At 36.8% G+C, this 22,113-nt stretch overlaps 1 long non-coding RNA gene across 1 annotated transcript in view; it reads right to left on the bottom strand.

Annotated features, from left to right (window-relative positions):
• The window catches only part of LOC130604569 (uncharacterized), a 185,844-nt gene extending 178,770 nt beyond the window's left edge, over positions 1-7,074 (bottom strand). Inside the window, exon 1 of the long non-coding RNA XR_008973486.1 lies at positions 6,777-7,074. This is a non-coding gene — a long non-coding RNA (uncharacterized LOC130604569). The remainder of the gene's footprint in view (positions 1-6,776) is intronic.
• Between the last annotated feature and the right edge of the window lie 15,039 nt (positions 7,075-22,113).

The raw sequence follows: 22,113 nt of genomic DNA, 5'->3' as shown, positions 1-22,113 counted from the left end.
GAAAGCACTGCAGACAAGGATACAGAAAAAAAGTACTGGTTTTAGAACTACTTTCAGTTAAGCCTGGCACACAAGCCACAGGCAGTTCTTTAACTTCATGCAATAGGCTTTGGATCAATGCTGTTTGTTAGTGCTATTGTTACATTCTTCTCAAATTGACATTGTAAATAAACATGATTCATTGCACAGGGCATTTGATTTTATTTTTTCTGATGAGAGTATACAGCAACTCGTCTCACTATTAGGTGCTACTAGATTTTCTCTGTTTTCTGTTAGAGGTATCGGTAATGCTCCTGCATAACGATGCATTCTCCATTCTGCCATTTCAGCATTGCTCATCCTGCTGTCATCCACAGAAATTCCCAAATTGGCACCTTAGGTTAATTATTGACTTTAATTTTCAGAGGTATTCTGGCATAGTTCATAATAAAACTAAGGAAACATGCAGGACAATTGTCACTCGTGAAGCTGTATTGTATTGTATTGTATACTATTACTGTTGCTTCTGCAGTGTGGAAAAATAATCTGTTTCAGGAATCATATGACTATATTCAATAATTTGATATGTCCTAATGTCTCTTAGCCAGTAAACATTCTCAAACGTGATAAAATTACTGCAACAGTTTCCGTTAATCACTGTTGAGAGTGTACTTGTGCGTAAGTGTTAATCATGGAAACTGCTTGCAAGTTTTACGTTGACAGACTTTTTCCACAGGTAAAAGTGGAAAAAGGAGCATTGCTCACATAACAAGCCAAATAGCTTGAGTGACTAGCAGATTGTATATCGGGTTTAGATCAATTTGGATTTACTCCCAAAGGAATACTTAAGTATTCTGGAAAGTTACATGCTTCATGTGTGATAGACTGATACCCTATATAACAGAGTATCTATTTGTACACAAATGCAATAAAATGGAACCAGTGTACATTAGAACAAAATAATAGGAAGAGGGACCATTTCTTAGTTTGCTTGAATTATACAGCATCTAGTATGTATCAGCATCATAGCTGCTAGGACATACATATTCCTGTCTCCAAGCTTTCCACCTAAATGAGGAGCAAATTCAAACATTCAGGGAGAAGAAAGGAATAAAAGTTTTAGGTAAGCTTGTCCTAACAATGCAGTATTAACATATATTAACATATCTAAAATATTGCTAGTGATGCATGAATAGGTACTTTCTCAAGCAGTAAGCAACAAGATGGCAAATATATGGAGCAGATATTTGTAAATAATTGGAGAAATGGGAGATATTTTCATTTTCTGTGCAACATTAAACTCCTTTTCTAGATAATCTTACATGGTTAGGATTGGAAAACCCTGTCTCCAAGCATTTTACATCTTCAGAAGCAGAAAACAGAGGTTCTCAAAAATATTGTAATGTCAGATTTTTCCACACTTCAGTGACTTTAATTGTAGATTGAGCCTTTGCACATATTATGGCTTGCTGTCCTTTTCACGTGGAAACAGTCATGAAGGAGGGACAATAAAGGAAGGGATTACTAATATAAATCCTTTGTACTTCACCAACACCCTGTACACCTTAGGGCATGCATGTGGACTCTGCATCTGGTGCTTGGTAGAGCACTGAGGTTAAATCACAACTTCTGTGACACTAATGAAAGTGCAAAGCACCTCTTTACATATGTAGGAGCCAAACACTTTTTAAAATCTGCAACAAAGTACTTGTCAAAGAAAATTTGATTGACCTGTAGATCTTGACTTTTTAAAATGAATTTTGAAGGGCTGTGAAAAAGAGGGTGGGTAAGCCTCCGTTCTGCTGCACTCAGTATTTTTTGGCACTTCCTGCCCACTAGATGCTTGAAGTTGGAAAAGGGTGTTATCTTTCCTACCAGATATCTCTTCCTAAAATTCATAACCTTATAAACAACATGCCTAATGATAACAGGCTGTGTCTTTAGAAAGGGAAGTCAACTTTCATCTGTGAAAAAGCTACAACATTGACTAAAGAATTCTTCTGGCACATTACAAAAAGGTCCTCTTATTTCTGAGGTGTGGAAGAGTCTGTAGAGACTCAACACTACCTTCCCAGGGGCAATATTTAGAGAGTTCTGCAGTACCATCTCCAAGTGAGCTGAGCTGTGTCCACACAGCCCTTGGGATAGGGTGGGATGACTATCCATCTAGCCAGCAGGAAGTGCTGAAATTGACCATAAATAAAACCATTTTTCTGGGATACCAGTCCCCCATATGCTGTACTCGGGGGCCTCAGGGCCCCACTTAGCTTCAGACTCCAGGAGAAAGGCTAGGTCCCTAAGAAAACTGCAAGATAATGTTAAAATAAACTTAGGGTATTTAAATATCAGAGTTAAATGTTCAACTTGTAAATAGTTTGTGAGACTGGTGGTGGATCACAGTATGTTCTGTGTTTTGTGAGGTGCCAGAAACCAGTCAGAAGACAAGACTGTTTGTAATTGAATCTTTTTTGTTTGTACACAGCTGATAAGTACTTGGTGTGATGTTGTTTCTTTCTGGGATGCAAGAGAAGTTTGTTATCATTTTTGTAAAGAGAGATGCAACAAAACTAATAAATATTTACAGACAAATTTTCACCCGTTAAAATAAACTGCCTCACCATTGCATCTTTCATCAGGTTGCTGCAGCTCCTCTGTGTGCAAGTTCCCAGTCAGGTATTTGTAGGAAACTGAAGAGTCACTATAAAATTAATTCTCTTCACAGCTCCACATAAACATGTAATTGAGAAATAAGAAGAAACCATTATCATGGTCAAATTATCCTGTGAGTCAAGCACTATTTCATCAAAGGGAAAATTAAGAGGGTATTCCATTATTATCCCTGCAAACATATTCTAAAATTGTCTCAAAAGAACTTAATTGTTAGAGAAGATGATGACAATCAACTACCTTCAGAGCAGTGGGAACCATTCAGAAAATATTCATTTCCTTTAAAATTTCAAACCCTTGCTCAAGCTGTGTTCCAGACCACCCTTAAAAGCCTGTTATTTTTCACTTCATTTTTTTTTATTACTTGTATTTTATTGACATGGATGTCAAGCCTAATCTGATTTTAATTCTGTTATGTCGATATCCTTCTTACAAATAATCAGTGAGTTGACAGGCATCAATAATTTAGCAAGTATCTGAGGGAAATATTTTGGAATATGTCAATATTACTCATTGTTCAAAGTCCCTAAAAATCCCTGAGGGCACGGTAGATCTGATTTATGTGATGACTGAGGTGAAGAGAGCTATAACACCTAAGCTAATGATGTTTGTTACAAGCAACTTATAGTTATTGTATTTCAAAATTCATCCACAGAATAATTTTCCACTTGGGCTATGAAGGCAGGGTTACTACTGCTTCACCATAGTTCCATATCCTGTTTCCAGTGATATCCAAGCAATTTGTATGTCTAAATATTAGAATTGTTAACAATTTTCCCTGTAAATACTTTAACATTTCTTGTAGTAACAACTGAAAATAGGCTACCAATACAGTTTTAATCACTAGAACAGTATGCCATTTTTCTGGCAAGATTTTTTAAGCATATCAGCCTTAGCTTTGAATGAGAAAAACATTTAAACACTAGGGTACAATCTGCTGTGTACAACAGTACAACAAAAATATGAATCAACAGCAATCAAAAATTAGAGACAGCACATCCATTAGTTTGATCTTTTACAGTAATGTGCGAAGAAGGTTGAGGAGTCAATGCTGAAAATTACATTACAGGCTGACTGTACAAAGGCAGTTAAGACAGTTCTCCTTCTTTACCAAGCCGAACCAATTCCATTTTGCATTCTCAGTAGATCCATCTTTGGAAGAACCTTAGAATCATGTTGATGTTCACGGTGGATCAAAATAAGAGCAAATTCGAATGCAACTAAATATATATCAGCTCACCAAAACATGAACATGCCTTAGTACTAAGTACTGTGCTTTCATAATTCAGAGAATTTTGGAAACCCATAAACAGATAGACTTTTTTACTTGATGATTATTTTCATGTCTATTATTTGTGCAATGCAGCCTTAGTTTTAGTTAGTAGGTACCTGTGACATTATTTGTTGCATTGCTTTCCATGTCCCTGCCACTCTCTCAGACTTTGCCCTCCTCACTGAACGGGATTTTCATTATTCATCAAAAGACAGTGGGTGTAACAGTGTGTGACTTTCCTCCTCACTTTGGTTAGCCATCTCTTCTTTCTTATTTCTCTGCTACAGATGTGTATGTTTTATCTGTTCTACGCCCAGCTGCAAATCCCTTACTCAACTAGCTTTGTTTGGCTCTTTTCTCTATTATACAAGCTATGCTTAATCTTGCCTTCCTTTAAAAGAAACAAATAAAATGTCTTAACTCTTTTTTGTCTTCTTGCCCAGGATAGAAATGTTTCTTCACAAGGACCAATCTAAACAAGTTTGGGCTACTAATGAGCAATTAAAAATCAGCAGCTTAATCGAAGTCTTATTTTGATTTTGTAATTTCTGCACTTACCAGCTATTACTCATCGATTGCTTATTTCTCATATTATATCCCTTGAATGATCAGTAGTATTTTAAGTAGTACTCTGTTCAGCTACTGCCTCTCAATTTCAATTAAAGCAGCTTTTGCAGCTTTTGACAAAATCTCTAATATCTCCCAACAGAAGCACTAAGAAAGTGTAATTTTCTTGATCTTTGCTATCTTGGCATATAGAAACTTAAACTATTCTTATTTTTTCCACAATAAATTGTCTATATATGCCTTTTTGTAAAATTTCTTCTACAGCAACCATTGTTTTTCAGAAATAAACTAATCAGAATTTAAACCCCCCCAAGCAAATAAATAAAGGAGCAGACCAGAGACACTTGGGTTCTTCAGTCTGATGAAAAGCTGCTCAAGTTTATGCTCAACTGCTGTAAGTTGCCTTGGCAATAAGGCATGATTGTTGAATTTTGGCTGCTACTGGACCAAACCTGGTACTTTGCCAATTTATATCAACAGAGATTTCAGCCTAATATCCTCAAATGATTCTTTTAACAGTTTGACTTCCATTTAATTAACACAGAGAAAAGCAGGACAATTTAATAAACACATCGAACACCAATGTTATGAATAAAATAATTCAATTTTGTATTAAAACTCATGTAATTGAGTTATGCCTGTACTAGGTTTTGACCAAAAGCCATCAGGCAGAAGGATGCTTTGCGTAACAAAAATGTAGCATTTTTAAGTTGTCAAGGATTTTGATGCAGTTACTCCATGGGGATATTTGCAGAAATTAATTATGTGATGCAATTTTTGTTACTAAAAAAAAATCAGAAACTGCAGACAAAAGCTATTTCCTCCACTTGTGGATTCATTATTAAAGCCTAAAAGCAATTTAGTCTCTATTTCTTAGCTATGATGAACATTTAGGGGAGGGAGGTAATTTTTTGAGGAGACAAAGATGGCTGAGCAGTGAACAATAAAAATCCATGTTCTTATTTATAATGCAGCTTCCTCCCCTGCACATGCCCTTAATTTGCATCTTGATATAGTCAGGAATAAAGTAACATTGCTGACAGCTTTGTCTTCAAAACCAGACTTTTACAGGAGGGTAACACAGAAAAGAACCTCGCCAGGTTTCCATGTACCTTGCAGCAGTGGGAGCACTCTTTGTTAGCAGTCAGAGAAGCTGGAGAAATTATGGTGGATGAGTGGCATTGAGAAGACCTTATTAAAACAATGGTTCTGCTAAAATAGTAACATTCTTCAACTCTTAAAGAAGAACATATCAGCCTGATATAAAATCAGATTTAAATCTCTCATCCATTTAAAATGTGGCTTACCACACTGAAGTCTTCTGCTCAATCAAGAGGACATACCACTTTAACTGTTAGGCCACAGAATCACTGAGCCTCTTGCTCAAGTATCCAAGCACTTGATGAAACCTTTATCATCAACCTTTCTGTTTCTGTTCCCAATTCTAGCCATGGATGATTAACTAATACAGTTTTATTTTGTATTGGAAAATGTCCATCCGTCTAAATGGGGAAAAAGGAACTGAAGGTCCACATACCTGAACACTTTTCTTAATGTCAAATCACTTATTAATTTCCCATAACACTGTCATATGTCCTAATCCGTATGGGACTTGATTTAACTATATAAGATACTTCTAAGATACCTGCTTTGTTTTGTCTGTGTCCGTGTCTGCACAAAGCAGTTGCTTGTGAAGTGGTCAAATTTTGCTGTGAATCTTTAGAAGTGCTATTTTCATCAGTTCAGCCCTACTCAAACAGATTTCCCAGACATACTCATTCTTTACTGATGCAATTCTTAGCCAAGTTTTATTGCAGACTGTGTCTTTCCGGGCTTGGCTTCGCAGTTTGTGAACTTCTACTAAAAAATCAGTCAAGCCAGATTTTCTTTCCTACTTATGCTTGTATATACTCCAACCCATTTTCTCTGACTGCAAGACAGCCGTTAAGACTGTCAGATAAGCCCTTCGTTTTCCATAGCATTTAGTAAACTGATTGCACTGCTTGATACAGATTTCTAGAACTTCCACTAGGTAATATTTAAACATCAAAGTGGAGCCATTACTTACCCTCGACAACCTGTAACAAACAATCAATAGGTCATCCTGACATTGTACACCTCCATTAGAAAAGATAAACTGTTCCAGAGTATTGTGTGGAGGGTCTGCTTCTACTCTCAACTATTTTACACCAATGAAATTGGCTAGAGACTTTGCTATCAGTTCTTGTAATCTCCCTTTAGTACATACATAGAAGCCATAATTACTATTGCAATATAGAATCATAGAAACAGAATAGCTAGGGTTGGAAAGGACCTTAAGATCATCAAGTTCCAACCCCCCTGCCATGGGCAGGGACACCTCACTCTAAACCATATCACCCAAGGCTCTGTCCAGCCTGGCCTTGAACACTGCCAGGGATGAAGCATTCACAACCTCCCTGGGCAACCCATTCCAGGGCCTTACCACCCTAACAGTAAAGAACTTCCTCCTTATATCCAATCTAAACTTCCCCTGTTTAAGTTTTGACCCATTACCCCTCGTCCTATCACTACAGTTCCTAATGAAGAGTCCCTCCCCAGCATCCCTATAGGCCCCCTTCAGATACTGGAAGGGGTTATTCCCTAATCTCTGTCCAAATAGAATTTTCTCCCAGTCTTTTCTTCAGGGTGTTTTGTTGGGGTTTTTTAGCAACCAATTTCTCACTAGCTAAATGATTTAAATTACATAAATATTTATTCTTATCTCCTGTGATATTTGTTCATTTATCTGTTGCCTAACCTTAAAGTGTTTGCTTTTGTCAAAACTCTTATTTACTTCAGTCATTGGCTGTGCAATACAGCTGTCCCATCTGGTTTGTGCTGTTTCTAAATTGCATGTTGCTGATTCAACAAAGAGAATGCTTTGTCTGGTAGATGTTTACCATTAAAGCAGTAGGAATAATGTCATTGTCAGGTATGTATTGATATTATGATGGCTGAGAAAAGGATGCATTTTTTTCACCATTTTAATAATTTAAAATGTATTGTTTTAAAAGTAATGGTACCATTCTGTTTCTTTACATCAATTGTAGTTCCTTCTGTTACGCTAGTAAAACTGCTAAAGAGCCTCTTTTTTTTTTTCAAACAAAAATTACATTATTCTCATGATCTTTGCCCCCCACTTCCCAGTTTTACTAATTGGAATGCGGCCAGAATTTAGCTCGTGAGTTTCAATTGCATTTGTAACCCAACCATTTATCTTATGTGCATCCAATTTTCTAGTGTTAAGACCAGCTATTACTCCTTTTTAGTATTTACCCTGCTACATGCCAGTAGAGGAACCAACTGTGCCACCTTTACTTGCTGGTTCAGAATATCGTAAGGTTTCTTCCTAGACTAGTTAAAAATCTCTGTTCCAACACTTTTCAATTGTTTCTGCCTGCTCACACACCATGGCTGAAATAACTATATTTCTTTGCTCATAGCTGAAAGAAATGCTATTATTTCTCCTATATACAGGATTCCTGTTTAGCTACAATAACTTGCAGAATTTAGTTATACTTTTATTTGATTTCCCTACTTCGCTAGCAAATGGACTTTGTTGGAAGAAATGTGAGTACTAGTTTATTCAAATGAACAGAGATTTTTGAAGGTATGAAATGGGGGGAGTTTTGGTAAATCTGAGAGAGCCAAGAGCTGCCAATTACTCATTTCCACAGGACTCCTACTTCAAACAAGACGTGAAGGTTAATCCATTATTAAACTTTTTTCGCCTTACTTTTCTAAACAGTATCTAAAGACTAAAATGATCATCAGTAACTCATTTTGTGTGGGTAGTAGAGGAGGAGATTTTTTTTTAAAGTCAGGCATAAACTCCTACATGTAGTGTTATTAGGAAGGTTAAATACATAGTGACTTTCTAGGTGCAAGTATCTGTAAGAAGGAAAATGGAATGTCATTTCAGAATATGTGTTTGCTTTCATCTAAGGGAGTGAGGTTATTCAAAGTCATAAATCAAGAAGTAACGTGCTTTTCAGCTTCTCAGAAAAGATCAGAAAAAGCCCATCTTTTAACTGTGTATAAGGCTTTTACATTTTCTGCATTGCATTGAGAACAATTGCCTCACACTTGCTTTGCACATAATTTTTCTTGACGCTGCTAATAACTGTACAGCAGGTTGAATTTCCATTGAAGGCTACTGTTCAAATCCCTGAAGTAAAAACTTGCCAACTGTCATGGTTGATCCCACTATCTGTACTGAATTGCCGTAAAACTCTAATTCGCCTCTGTTGTTGTTTGGTTTCCTTATGGGACAGTCATTCCGATGAGTTGTCTGTTTAAAAGAAAAAAGGCTTTTCTTGTCCTTAAAGGAAAAGGAACCCAGGGTTTTCTTGCTGTTTTTCATGGACAGCATTCTTTTGGCCTGTATTCAGAAATGACTGTGGCTTGCAGACGATACATGCTTTCAATATGCATCCAGCAAAAATAATATCACATCTGTTAGAATTTTGAGGACATACAGATGTCCACAGTGATACAGACTAGTTGATAATGAAAATAAAAGTGTCTTAGCTTTTTCTTTTTTTTAATGTCTGATTATCCTTCACAAGATTAATTTTGAATAGGTAAAAACTTAATGATAGCCAATATTTGCATATTTTCTGAGTACGTAAAAACACCATTAAGCAGATGTTACACTTGAGTATTAAAAAGAAAAATAAAATCATACCTAGTCCACAAATGTGTGCTTGGAGAATTGGAGAGGTTGGGAAGTTAAATTGAAACATGTCTCTTTATCTCCATAGATAACTGTGAAATTTCATGGGGTTTGGCTTGCCTATAGTTGTTCTTCTGTCTGATTATTTAGTAGACATATATAGCTTTCTTAACTGCAGTCATTGTCTTACTCAAAGTAGGTACCTGAAATTCTGTTAATATTTGAGCTGCAACCTAATGAGCCAGCATAGGCATGCCTTGTATCTAGATGGAAATACAAACTAAGCGTGTTTATGCAGAATAGTTTAAAATGTCTCCTAATTATGTGATCACATTAGTTTAACATTTATGTAAATTTTTCAGGTTTTAGGGGAACTATTTTTTGCTTTTCCCGAAGCAGGATCCCACTTAGCTTCAATACAAACATAAACGACAACTCACACTTTCATTTTGCCTAACTTTCATACAAAAGTGTTAAAAAATGCAAACTATTTGCATTTTCAGTTTCACATGGCAATGCATTCTGTTACCTAACCTCCATGTTTGGGAATAAATAGCAGAAGATAAGCAGGCACAGACAAATAGGTTGTTTCAAGTAATTGAAGGGCATTTTGAAGTAGGAATACAAGTCTTTATCTCATTGCAATTAAATTTCCTTGTAAGTTCAAACGTTCATAACCTTCCTGGGGAGAGAGCATGAAAGGCTATGACAGGAGGCTAGGGCCTTTTCTGTGGTCCTGTATTCTACAGCTGTTTCACAACCAATGAAAACCGTCTGCACCACCTACATGCCACAGCTTTTTGGACTAAATACCCTTGATTCTGTTCTTACTAATGGTAAGTGCCTGCTTGAAAGTGTGGTTTGCAGCTTACACAAGCTTTGAGAAGCATAGATGCCACGCTGTATCAAACTGAAATGCATCCATGTTTGTTATTGGCTCACCGGCTTCATAGAAGCCAAGTATTCATGGTTCAGGTGGAAGCCATTTCACTTTATTACTGTTTCTAATGCCAGAAGCAGTTGCACTCCAAGAACTGAGGGGAAAACTGTAGCATCACTGAGAACTTGGGTAGACTGATGGTTTGAAAATACTTTGTTCTTCTTCAGAGTTAATTTTCACTGGACCCAGGTCACCGTATTCCTTGTCCATACCACATTATCCTAAATGAGCTAGCCATCCTTTGTCCAGCAGTGGTTGTTCATTATGAACTTCTAACCAGACTAGTTCCAATGTTGCATCATTTTTCCATGTTTTCTGTGGCCTATGCTACTGTATTACCAAGTTACATACCTAAATAAGTACCCTATTTTTGTCACGTTTGGGTGGAAAATCTCAAGTAGTGTGTCAGAGACAGCCTGCTCTGCAGAAACTATAGCACTGTACTCAACTATAGTAGCATAGTTCAGAGCAACCTGACAAAGTCTCTAACTTCTATTCTTATGTCTAGTAGGTCTGTTCTGAAAGTAAATTTCAGAGAGACAAACTACCTTTCCTTTTTTCTCTTTGCAGAGGTGTCCAGCTAGCTAGACTTATTGTGTCACCTGGGCAGCTCTCAATTAGTCACAGTGGTTTCTGTTGAGACTTTTTTCTCCACGTTACAAAAGCTTGATGTTAGAGTTTTGAATTTCATTTTGAAATTAAAAAAAACTACATAAATTCAAGATCGTCTCTGGCAGTTGCACAAAAGAAATCACAAACTGACAACCTGGTTCACAAAATCATTACTTTTCAAGAAAAAAAAGTCTTGATGATTCTCTTCTATCAGACTATCGAATTTTGCAAGAAAGAGGGAAATCATAGTATATGCAGTATATCAAAGGCAATGGAGCACCTGGAAATATTTACTTCATGAACTTTTTAAGGGAACTTATGCTTAGAAAAAATACCTACAAAGTATTGGTGTCAATGCTTAATTTTTGAAGGAACAAAATATGAACTCATGGAAAGTATGAGCAGATGGATCTGTAATCCTGGAATTTATGCCAGATAGAAATATATTCTCTCAAGTGTATTCAGCTGACTTTCAAGCTGATTTCTGGGGTGAGTACAATTATTTGTGTTGATGAGGATCTGAACCTAGAAAACCTCATTTAAAAGCACAGATGGTTATTTATGGTTGCTGTCTGCATCCAGTGTACTATACTGAATCAACTTTAATTGACAAGAGAAGGCTGATGCACCTTAATGAGTGTTTGCTATTGCCAGAGTTTTCTAACTCTTGATTAAATTATGTTCAGGTGAAACTGTGGCTCCTGATAACAGATGATGATTTTCACTGGAGCTGACACACTGATCTATAATCATAGCATTACCTTGTCTACTTGAATGATGCTTTTAAAAATTACACATATATATGTTCAATTTTATGCTGAACTTCTTATTGGCATTCAGTGGTAATGCCATAATCTTTCATAATGGACAAAGAAGGAGGAGATGAAATACCTCCTAGAGAGAGGAAAATTACTTTCTTATTTTTCCCATTGATCCCTCCTTTTGATGTATTCCTATGAAAAACAGGAACTGGGAGCTGCCTGTGGTATAAATTTTGTCATAGCTATGACATGAGGAAACAGCACTGAAATGATGTGATGCTGTGTGAATATGACACTATCTTTTGAGGTTTACTATGATCTGTGAGTTTGAGAGTGCATATATTTTGCTTAGTTTCACTGGATCAAAGCTATTTCCCACTCCTTGGAGAATTTGGAAGAAACATAACAAAAAAATCCTCAAGCAATTTCCCCGTCCCTCTGCTTGTGTTCATGCTCTCTAGAAGAGAGGATTTGATCCAACTGTTTATTTTGGCACCAGAGATAGAGCTGCATATTACCAAAACCATCAAAGGGGATTTCCAATACAAATTTGGAAGTTCAGCAGCTCTTCATCTTCAGGAAATTAGTTTTTCAATGACTTGCTGAACCAAAGCATATCTAAAAATTACAATTATTTGAGATGTGTCTAAGAGACTTTATTCAATGGCTTACTGGGAAAATTTTGACAGAAAACATGTAATTGTTCAGGCCTTTTGAAGCCTGTGAACCATAAAGATGACAAACTCACTGACAATTTGAAGGAGCATGAAATTGATATGAAACAGAAGCTCAGAATGCAAAACGTTGCCCAGAATAAACACTGATTGCATAGTAAAGCAAAATTGTTGGAAATTTCTTGAAAACCTATTCTCAGTATGTTGCAACTTTAATACATTGCAATTAATCTATTACTTTACATTTAAAACCTCATGCCTTGTGTCAATGTGAACTATTAGCATAAATGAAAATTATACTTGATATGATTATTTTCCATTTCTTAAGAAATAGGGAATTTTATCTATAGTGTTAATTAGCCTATAGGTTGATTTTCAAAACTACTAGTCACATTTTTACTTGTTACTGTATCTGTCTTCAGAAATGAAAGTAGTGAGTACTAAACACGAGAAAAGAAATAAACCTTTTAAAAAAGAGAAACAATAAAACAAAAAATAACCTGAACTATATCATCATAACAAGCACTATTGACAAATAGAACACAAAAGTAATTTGCAGTGACGTTGCTTCTAATTAAAAATTAAAATAAAATTAGATGTAATCACTACAACATCATTTAAATGGAAATGTTTACTAAGGGTATTGAAAGCCCAACAGTAATATTGTGCCATATTAAGTTCCTGGTGTAAGAACAATTTTTGGTTTAGTAGGCTGCCTTGCATTGATGAATTATATGAGTGGACTGTGCTACTATCTCTTAATTTTGTTATCTTAGATTTAAAACCTGATTCCATCACAAATATACAGAAATAGTGTCATAAAATGCACTCTCCTGGTTAAAAAGCAGAGGTGGATTCTGTAGCTCTTTTGGGCAAAAGAAAAATGTTTTTATCAAAGTACGTTCAGCTAATAAAAGGAACTGAAGGAACCTGCAAACATATTTCTGTAATCTCCTCACCACATATATCCTGCTATGGCATGCAGATGAGTAAGACAGAAGATTTAACTTCTTTGTACTTTGAAACCAGCAGTGGGGTAGGAGAGAGGTTCTGCAGCAAACCAGGATGTTCAGAGTTACAGTCTCTGAAACCTTCCTGCCATGCTGAGGGCCAATGGAGGCAAAAAACAAAAGCTGCAATGCATAGTTGAGAAAATGAAGTAGGATCATATTTACTGGGAACCAGATAAAAGAGAACAACCCACCACCAAACGACTTCAGAAACAAAGGGAGATGGTACCGGAAGGGAATAAAGACTTCATGTAAACCAAAGTGGAAACCAGGTTAAGATCAAAAATGTCACAGGAGGCTTTTTTGTTGTTGGTTTTTTGGTTGTTTTTTTTTTTTTTTGGAGGGGGGAGGTGGTGGTGGAGAGAAAGAAGAATGGAAGAAAAACTTTTTTTTTTTTAAATGTTTCAAAACAACATTTGAGATGATGGGTCCTGTAGGGATTAAATCCTCATGCTATTGTAGCATCACCCTTCACTTCCATGAAGGCATTCTTCTAACTTTTAGTAAAAAGGGTGGTGCAAAGTACGAAGTTTTTACAGGTGACGTAGAGGCTATCTGAAGAACCATATTGGAAGCTCTCATCAGATGCGTGACACCTATCCTAGAAAAAATAAGATTAGGATAGCTAAACTGAAGGTAAAGAAAGTTATTAAGAACAAGAGGGCTGCCTTCATACTAAGGCATACTAAGAGTATCAGACAAGGCAACAAGCACTGGCAGGTTAAATGCAGATGTATGCCAAAGTAGATTTTGATAAAAAATTTGCAAAGACATAAGAAGTAAAAATAAATTCTTTTTCAAACACATCAGGAGCAGAAAGCCTGCCAGAGAGGCATGAGAGCCAATAGATAAGGAAGGCATAAATGTATTTGCCATGGACAGAATTAGGGAAGTTTCCATGCTGAAACCCTTCTTTTTGGAGGAGGTGTTAGAGAATCTGTCACAAACTGAAGCGTCAGTGGAACAGATTATAGAACAAATTGACAGAATGCTCAAACCACCAGGACTGGATGGCATCTGCCCAAGTTCTAAAGGAATGCAAATGTGAAATGGCTGAACTGCTAGGCAGAGCATGTAACTTCTCACTTAAAGACACCTCAGTATAAGGTAGAATGGGAAGGGCAAGATGACTTTTTAAAAAGGGATCCAGGGAACCACACAAAGGCACAGATTAAAATCTAAGTTTTAGAACAGCTTCACATGATGAGTAATTAACTACATCAGTGCTACCCTGCCTGGAAAAAAGACAACTGATGTGCCACTATGCAGAAAGGAGCATGATACAGAAAGCATCAAAAGCTGTTCACTATCTTTTCTAATGCTTGAAGGAGGAGACATCAAACTATCTGCCTAGTGAGAGATTCAAAAGAAAAAAGAGTGATTCTTCAAATGATGTTTACTTGAATTACAAAGCCCCTTGTCACAGAGTTGGACAGTTCTGTGTCCAGATTTGGCAGAAGTTTTCACTGATTTAAAAGTCCTCAGATCAGAGCAAAGAAAAAGATCAGAGGTTAGGAGGCACTGATTTACAGAAAAAGATTAAATAAAAAGGAGACCACCAAAGGAGGACATCAATTTTCAAGTACCTGAAAAGCTATTGCATAGAGCTAAGGAACTGTTCTCTCTGTCCTCCTAGGAGAAAAATCAGTTGGCTTCAGTATGCAAACGAGTTAAATTTCTAATGATAGGGAAGCACTAGAAGAGATTCCCTGAAGACCCAGTAGAGTCTCTGCTCTTGGAAGGCTCTCACAAAGTGACACTAATCTTGGGTGATACTACACTAGTATTAGGATGATCTATATTGCTTATTAAGAGATATTCTAATCTTCTATCTATTCTGTTGCTATTTTTCTCTCCTTAAAGTAAGAGAAGAAAAATTATTTCACCTTTTATTTTAGCTTTTACTGACTGTTTTTTCATGCTTCCTGTCCATTTATCTAAGTCGGTGTACTATGTCGTAACCCATTAATTACCAGATCTGAAGAAGGATGTGTAATGTATGAAAATTCTGTAAGATAACTATTATCCATGACTGACAGTTGCAATTTCTAAAATCTAAGCCACGCAGAAAAGGAGCGCTAAAAAAGGGATCCTCCAAACCAATTTAAGCAGCAGGGAAATACATGTTAGTCAGATTAATGGTTTGACTAGTTAATTGTTGTATTATTACACACTTATTTGGACTTCTTTGATAAAATAGCCCAAGTATTTCCCTGGAAAAAAATCCCAACCCAAAGCAAAGTGTGGTATATCAATCAATTTACAGTGCATCCATTATATGTCAGCTGTTTTCTTACCCCAGAACTTCTATTTCTGCACCAAGCAATCTCAGGTAGCACCATGTGGTGCTCGAAAGCAATGAGCATATGCTTTAGTACACTAAGTCTGATACAGTTTTAGAAAGCAGGTGGCAACATAAGAGGAACATTTTGAACAAAGTGTTCAAAATTTTGGCCTGAATTGTTTTTAATTATTTTTAATGCCAAAAATGTTTCTGAATTTAGGCCCCTAAATAAATTTATTTTTAAATATCCTGGATTTGACAGACAGTGGAAGACACCCATAGGATCTGTGGGTGCTGGCAGTGAAGCCAGACCAGCCACTTCTAATCTAGGTGTCTAAATATGGATTTAGCTGCCTCTCTTGAGGCACCCAAATCTGAAAAAGATTGGCTGCAATCCCTGCTGAAGCAGCTCACACCATTCTCTACATGGTCTGTGTGTCGAGGTTCTAGTAGCAATTGTTTTAATTGGAGAAAGTTTAGTTTTCATTTTTCTGGGAGAAAACTGGCCAGTTCCAATTATGGAAACAAATCTTCATCATGAAACTTTTTAAAACCCTCAGAAATCCTCCTGGGGAAGTCAGAGGCAGGGCAAAGCCAGCTTTTCCAGAAGAGCTGACAGTTGTTTACATTTTAATGTGGAGGAATCCAGCAAGTCTGCAAGTTTATTTTTAGCAGTTGTAAACTGAGTTATTTAACTCCTTTTTCTCTGTGACTGGAACCGAGACGTAAAAACGATTAATACAATGACAAACTGGTGCCCGACCTCATGCTAGAGCTTGGCTGGTGATGAATACGGTGTTAACTAGAAAGCAGTAGGATTCTTTCACATTATATTTCTTGTGATGCCTCATCTAAATATTTGCAATCTGACAGCTTCTGTGCTCAGAATAGTCCTGGTTGACATAAAAGATACCGGGTTGCTATCTCTGAGCAGAATGAATCTGCTTCCCTCTTTGTGGAACAAAACTGGCAAAGAAGATTTTGGTACCAGTGCCCTGGCTTCATCACTGCTACCACAAGTCCTGCCAGATCCAGCAGTGAAAGCTGTGGCAGTTGCTCTGCAAGTGGCTGTGAGTGAGCTACCACAAGCCAACAGCCATCTAAGCCTTGCTGCAATAGGAAAAGTGAGGGACCTCCTTCATTTAGTGACACCAGTGGTGGAGGACTGTGGCTTGAGCTCCCCAGCACTGTGCCAGGGAAGGCAGCCAGGCAGTGTGAGCTCTCCTGCTAGCAGAAAAACACTAATCAAGACAGCTACTCCTGTGTGTTTGTCAGATAAAGGAGTTTGCTGCAGCAAATGCGTTCCTCTGTGAATGTGAAGCACCTTCCTGTAAGACAACAAGCTTGTAAAGCCGATGTAAATTGTCTCAAATCAATCCAGTTGCAGGGACTCAGTTTGGAGATAATTTTTTAATAGAACGAGGCTGCTTTTTCTTCCAAAGTCACTGTCTGGGGCTGCATTGAGGCAGCAGTCAGGACAGTGAGGGTTAAAATCATTCCACCAAGGGTCATAACAGAAAAGAGTGTTAAACTAGGCATACAGAAACCACCATTTATAAATGGCACACAGTGAGGATAATAAACACTCATCAGGTTTCACTGTATGTCATGTGTCTGTGCTCAAAGAAACAGTTTTAATCAAAAACAGGTGAGAAGCGGTCACATAATTAAAACAGATGGCTAGTGGCTGCATGGTTTGCCTTCTATTCATAACTAAGATGCGGACTTCAGCCCTTTTCTCTTGCACATTACTTGACCTCAGAGTGTGTTTCCACATATGTCTCTAAAGCTGTGCAATTTAATTAACCAGCCTCCAAAGGGGCTGCAGCAATATTTATAAAATTTCTGCAGATGCTTTCGATCTGGGAGGCACAGCAGAAGGACAAAGCAGTATTTACATGGGGTATGAGAATTAGAAGCAATAATTTTGTCTGGTTTTAAACTGAAAGCTAAATTACATTGCAAAGCATTGAGTTATTCTGGCAGGAAGCAGAAAGAAATATCTAGTGGTTTTGATGTCTGAAACCTTTACTGACACTGTCTTCTTACAAGTGTTGTGTGTTTCCCACTGTTATAATTAAGTCTATTCAAAGTTTGCCAGAAAGAAATGCATTTGAAATCATGATTAGGTTAGAATAAATCCTCTGATGTGTCACCAGTTCTATACAGACAATCATGTAAGGATTTTGGGTGGAATTTTGTCTTGCATACCTTATGCAGCCTATTAAAGGTAAGCAGGACAATATGGATAGATCTAGTATTGCACTTATTTTCTTATCTCACTAACACAATTTCTTTATAGGTGAGACCCATATCAGTCAATTTATTCCTGAATTACTGCTCTGTGAGAGAAGTTAATATTGACAGGCTAATGTTATCTATATATCTCTTTCTGAAATGCATGCATTCTGAATAACCAAGAGTAGGCAATCTTTCAGGATCAAATATTGAGCCACTATGACATGTAAAATTTGGACAATGAAATATACAGGAGTTTTAGGGGGGTTCTTTGAACTTCTTAGTGAGACGTGAAAGGCAGGTGAAGAAAGCTGAGTTGCGATTTTTATTAGAATTTGGCTTTTTTTTTCCTTTCTCTGTTTAGCCAAACAAATATCACCACCTGACTTGCTTGGGGTTGCCCAACAATTACAAGCTGAACATTTCAACACAGTCTGACAGATACTAGCAACACTGCACAATATAAATATTGTCAGACCACAGCTGTGGGACTGTCACCTAAGTCCCAGAATCTTTGTCTATTGCCGTATGTAAGTGAGTTTCTACAGATCTTCAACTGGCAGTGACCTAAATATGTACCTTCCCACAGCTTAAGGAAGGGGGATGATGGGTATGAGCTTTGAACTTAGAAAAAAGCTGTGCTAGGCAATATTAAATTACCTGCCCAAAGTAACAGTCAACTCGACATAAACCTGACGGATCAAATCACGATAGATCATGCACATCTATATAAATGAACGCATTTTGTGTAGAGTCTGAAAGGAGGGCACAGTTGGCTCAAAGAGTTAGAAAACTCTGATCGTAATTAGTGAAAAAATCTCACATCACAAAGTATAATTATTATCATTTTAGAGAGAGAAGGGGAGAGGCACTGCTGTTCTGAGTAGCACAGAACTGAAGAATACGAAAGAGAGGCTGTCAAGTTTAAATTATAAATGTAAATCTGTACCTGTTTTACTGCTTCATTACCAAGAAGAGAAACTTCAAAATAGGTGTGCTGTAGGATGGATTTAATAATTTCCTCACTTCCAGTAAAAGAACACAATAAAAAAGAAAGTCTCCTGTGAAGAACAGTGCAGAAAGTTTCACTGTGTAGTGCCTATTAAGACATACCACTGGCCTCACAGGATATCACAGTCTATACATCAAATGCAGAAAAATAGTATCCCAAATAATCGATGTGAGTTTTCTATAGATATGGACAAGAAGGACACTGTGTTTGTGTGAGCTGCACATAGTGAAACTATCTCTTAAAGCTGAAAAGAGTCACAAGGTCTCCCTAACATACCAATAGCGGGTAACAAATAATAAGAAGTTAAATTGTAAAAATAAGCTGACGGAATCTTTGTGAGCTAACTTAGACAACTCTGAAAGACACTTATTGTTTGGAATGCAAATTTAGCGAACAATAAAGAAAAGAACATTGCCCTCCAAGTGCACCATATAAGGTTTATCAAATGACTCTTTAAATTGTAAGAAAATGAGAAACAAATTACTACAATATGGATAAATTTTCTTATTGGACAGGCTATCTTAATCCCACTGAAAATATTGCAAATGCACAAGATGAGAGCTATCAAACTAATTCTGTACTCTTTTTATACAAGAGCACCATCCTCTGCATTCATAACTGTTTAATGTCTAGTTATTGTCTAACTCCTGTACTTTTAAGAAGAGATCACTTAAGCTGTAAAAATGTGTGAGATTAAGTCTCTGCTACTTAGTGCACAGCTTGTCCCTCATTAAAATACAAAGTACAAGCATTCAGAAGACAGTAGTCAAGTCTTATTTAAACATATATTCAACTTGTGGAAGAGGGGAAAGAAAGCAGTTTCAGAAAATTTGCCATGAGAAATTATAAATTTTAGTACTCATCTGTTCCAAAGTCTAAATATACACAGCAGGGAAGCAATAGTCAAAATGGGGAAGCAGGGTTATTATTTCATGCTTTTGACTTGCTGGTTGGAGAAGTCTGCAAGAAAAATTGGAATGCAAAGGAAGGAAAGGTTTAGATAGTAGGCTCACAAGTCAGTGACTCAGTAGACTTAGCTAGTATATTTTGAAAAATTGGATGGAGTCTTAGACTGTAGAGCTATAAAACCAGAAGAAAGGGTTTTCTGCCAAAAAAAAAAGCCCCATTTTTACTACTTTTCACCTATGTTAGCTGGTCTAATGATTTTAGTTCCAACCATGAAGCTTGACAGTGCATTCCACTTTACTGCTTATATGTAGCAAAGCCACTCCACTCCCAGACCATGTTGGAGTAGGTGGTATGTGCAGAAAGACTCACTTTGCTGGGCAGCATGGACAACTGCACAGATTCTTCATACACTTCTTTTGTTTTGCATAAAGTCACTGGTTAGAAACCATTACTGTTATAACTGAGAGATTAATTTTTTTGCTCTGCCTACAGATATACATAGCTTTTGGTATAGATGTTATTAATAGAATAAGAGATACCGAGTTGGTACTCAGATCAGGGCTGAAACAGTGATATTTTTATTAGGCAGATAACTTTCTATTCTGCAATGCAGTAGTCTGAATTATATTACAAACTAAGTCTCTTTGGGGATTTTTCATTAAAATATTATATGCAATTATTTTGACATTTTCCTAGTTCTCTCTTACATTTTTCCTTGTATATTACCGAAAGGCCTATGTGCTAAAACAGTATTTCCAACAAATATTAGAAAATGTTTAATAGCATACTCTCTGTAATATAACTTGCAGTAGGATTTGCTTGTATTTTAAGTGCAATGAAATACAAAGTCCAAGAAATGCAAAAACCGTAAACAAAAGTCAGAGGAAATCAGCTATGCCAATGAAAATCAAATATGGGCCTCAGTCTTTTCCTTAACTCCCATAATCCCCAGTGTTGTTTCTGTTCAAGAGTTTGAAGGCTCCGCTGGGTAAGAGCTTTGCTGTGTAAGGCACTACACCAACACGTAAGCAGACAGTTCCTGCCCTGGAGAGTTTGTCTGTTTAACCAGATTAAATTCATCTTGCATTCCCTTTAATGTGACCTTTCTTCCTTTCTTCATTTTATGTGCTTGTGTAATGTACCATGCTGGGGACAAGTCTCTGTGATATTTTTATTTGAATCAATGTTTAAGCAAAGTATTGCCTTTTGGGTCTTAGGAAAGGATGACATTCTTAACCAATATATAATGCATGAATTTTTCATGACTATGCAGCAAAAAACAGTGTCACATGCTGGCACAGATACCAGCAGCTTTATTTCTATTTAAATATGTGGACAAAAATCAAGGTTCTTCTGAAACAGAAGAAACACCATTCACTCTCTGCTATGTCTCTTAGTGATAAAGGAAAAGCAAAATTACTTCAGGAGGACTGGTTTGTTTTTCATTCTAATCCTTCTGCTTCACTAAAAGGGAGGGTGACATCTTTCAGACAACAAGGTGCTAGTGTGTGCTGCTTCTCTGGGGGAAGCTGAAAAAACACTTAAACATCTTAACTGAAAGTCCTTTAACTGAATATCTTACATGGATATTTTCAAAAGGAAAGGACCACAAGGGAGATGACTATGGAAAACGTAATCATGGCACACCAAGGTCTCCTCTTGCTTTTACATAGTGAGAAGTGTGTTGAGCCTTTAAGCAAATATATGTTCTGTCAGCAGCTATGTGTAACAATGGGGCCATACAATTTAAGTAATATCTTGGTGTCAGGATTTGTGTTCATTACTTCATTTCTTTGCCCATTGGGAACGTACACCATCTCTATTCTGATTAGCAAGAGGGTTTGCACAGCTATGTGGAAGAGATATGATACAAGAACAAGCACAACATTAACTGGTAGCTAGCGACAGGGTATGAAGTAGGAGCACTGATTTAGTGGAATATGTGGAGTGTAAATCAGAGCATAATTGGGACACATGGGATGGATTAAATCCTGCAATATATATCCTGAAATACATCCCCTGAACTTTAAGTCCCAGTGAAATAGAAATAAAAAAGAACAGATTCTTTATACCTAGGGTCCAGGTTAAGTCCTATATAGCTCCGTATTTTAAAAATCCACTCTACCAGGTTTATAAACATCTTTAGTGTTAGAAGATATCAAAGATTTTAAGAGGTTAAACTAACTGCTGAAAATCAGTTCTGGAAGAAGTATGTATCACTGCTGATTACTGCTAACCTATCAAAAATCTATATGGGCATAACATTTCTGATTATGTTCTCCTATCTTCTTTTACCAATACAGGCTTTGAGTACTAGCCCTGAAAGCCTCTGTAGGTAGAGATGAAATTAATTGTTCAGAATAATACTGTGAAAACAATTTATAAACTCTGAAAGATTTTAAACCATAGTTCTGTCTCTCAACCTTATTCTACATCCTGTCTATGCTCTGAGGTTTTTCTCCCTTAGGAGGATATACATTTCTGGGGACAT

The sequence above is a fragment of the Pezoporus wallicus genome, unplaced genomic scaffold, assembly GCF_028554395.1.
Source record: "Pezoporus wallicus isolate ANWC-B61680 ecotype Strahan unplaced genomic scaffold, APGP_CSIRO_Pwel_v1 contig_2384, whole genome shotgun sequence".
Classification (NCBI taxonomy): domain Eukaryota; kingdom Metazoa; phylum Chordata; class Aves; order Psittaciformes; family Psittacidae; genus Pezoporus; species Pezoporus wallicus.
This window is presented reverse-complemented; position numbering and strand designations above follow the sequence as displayed.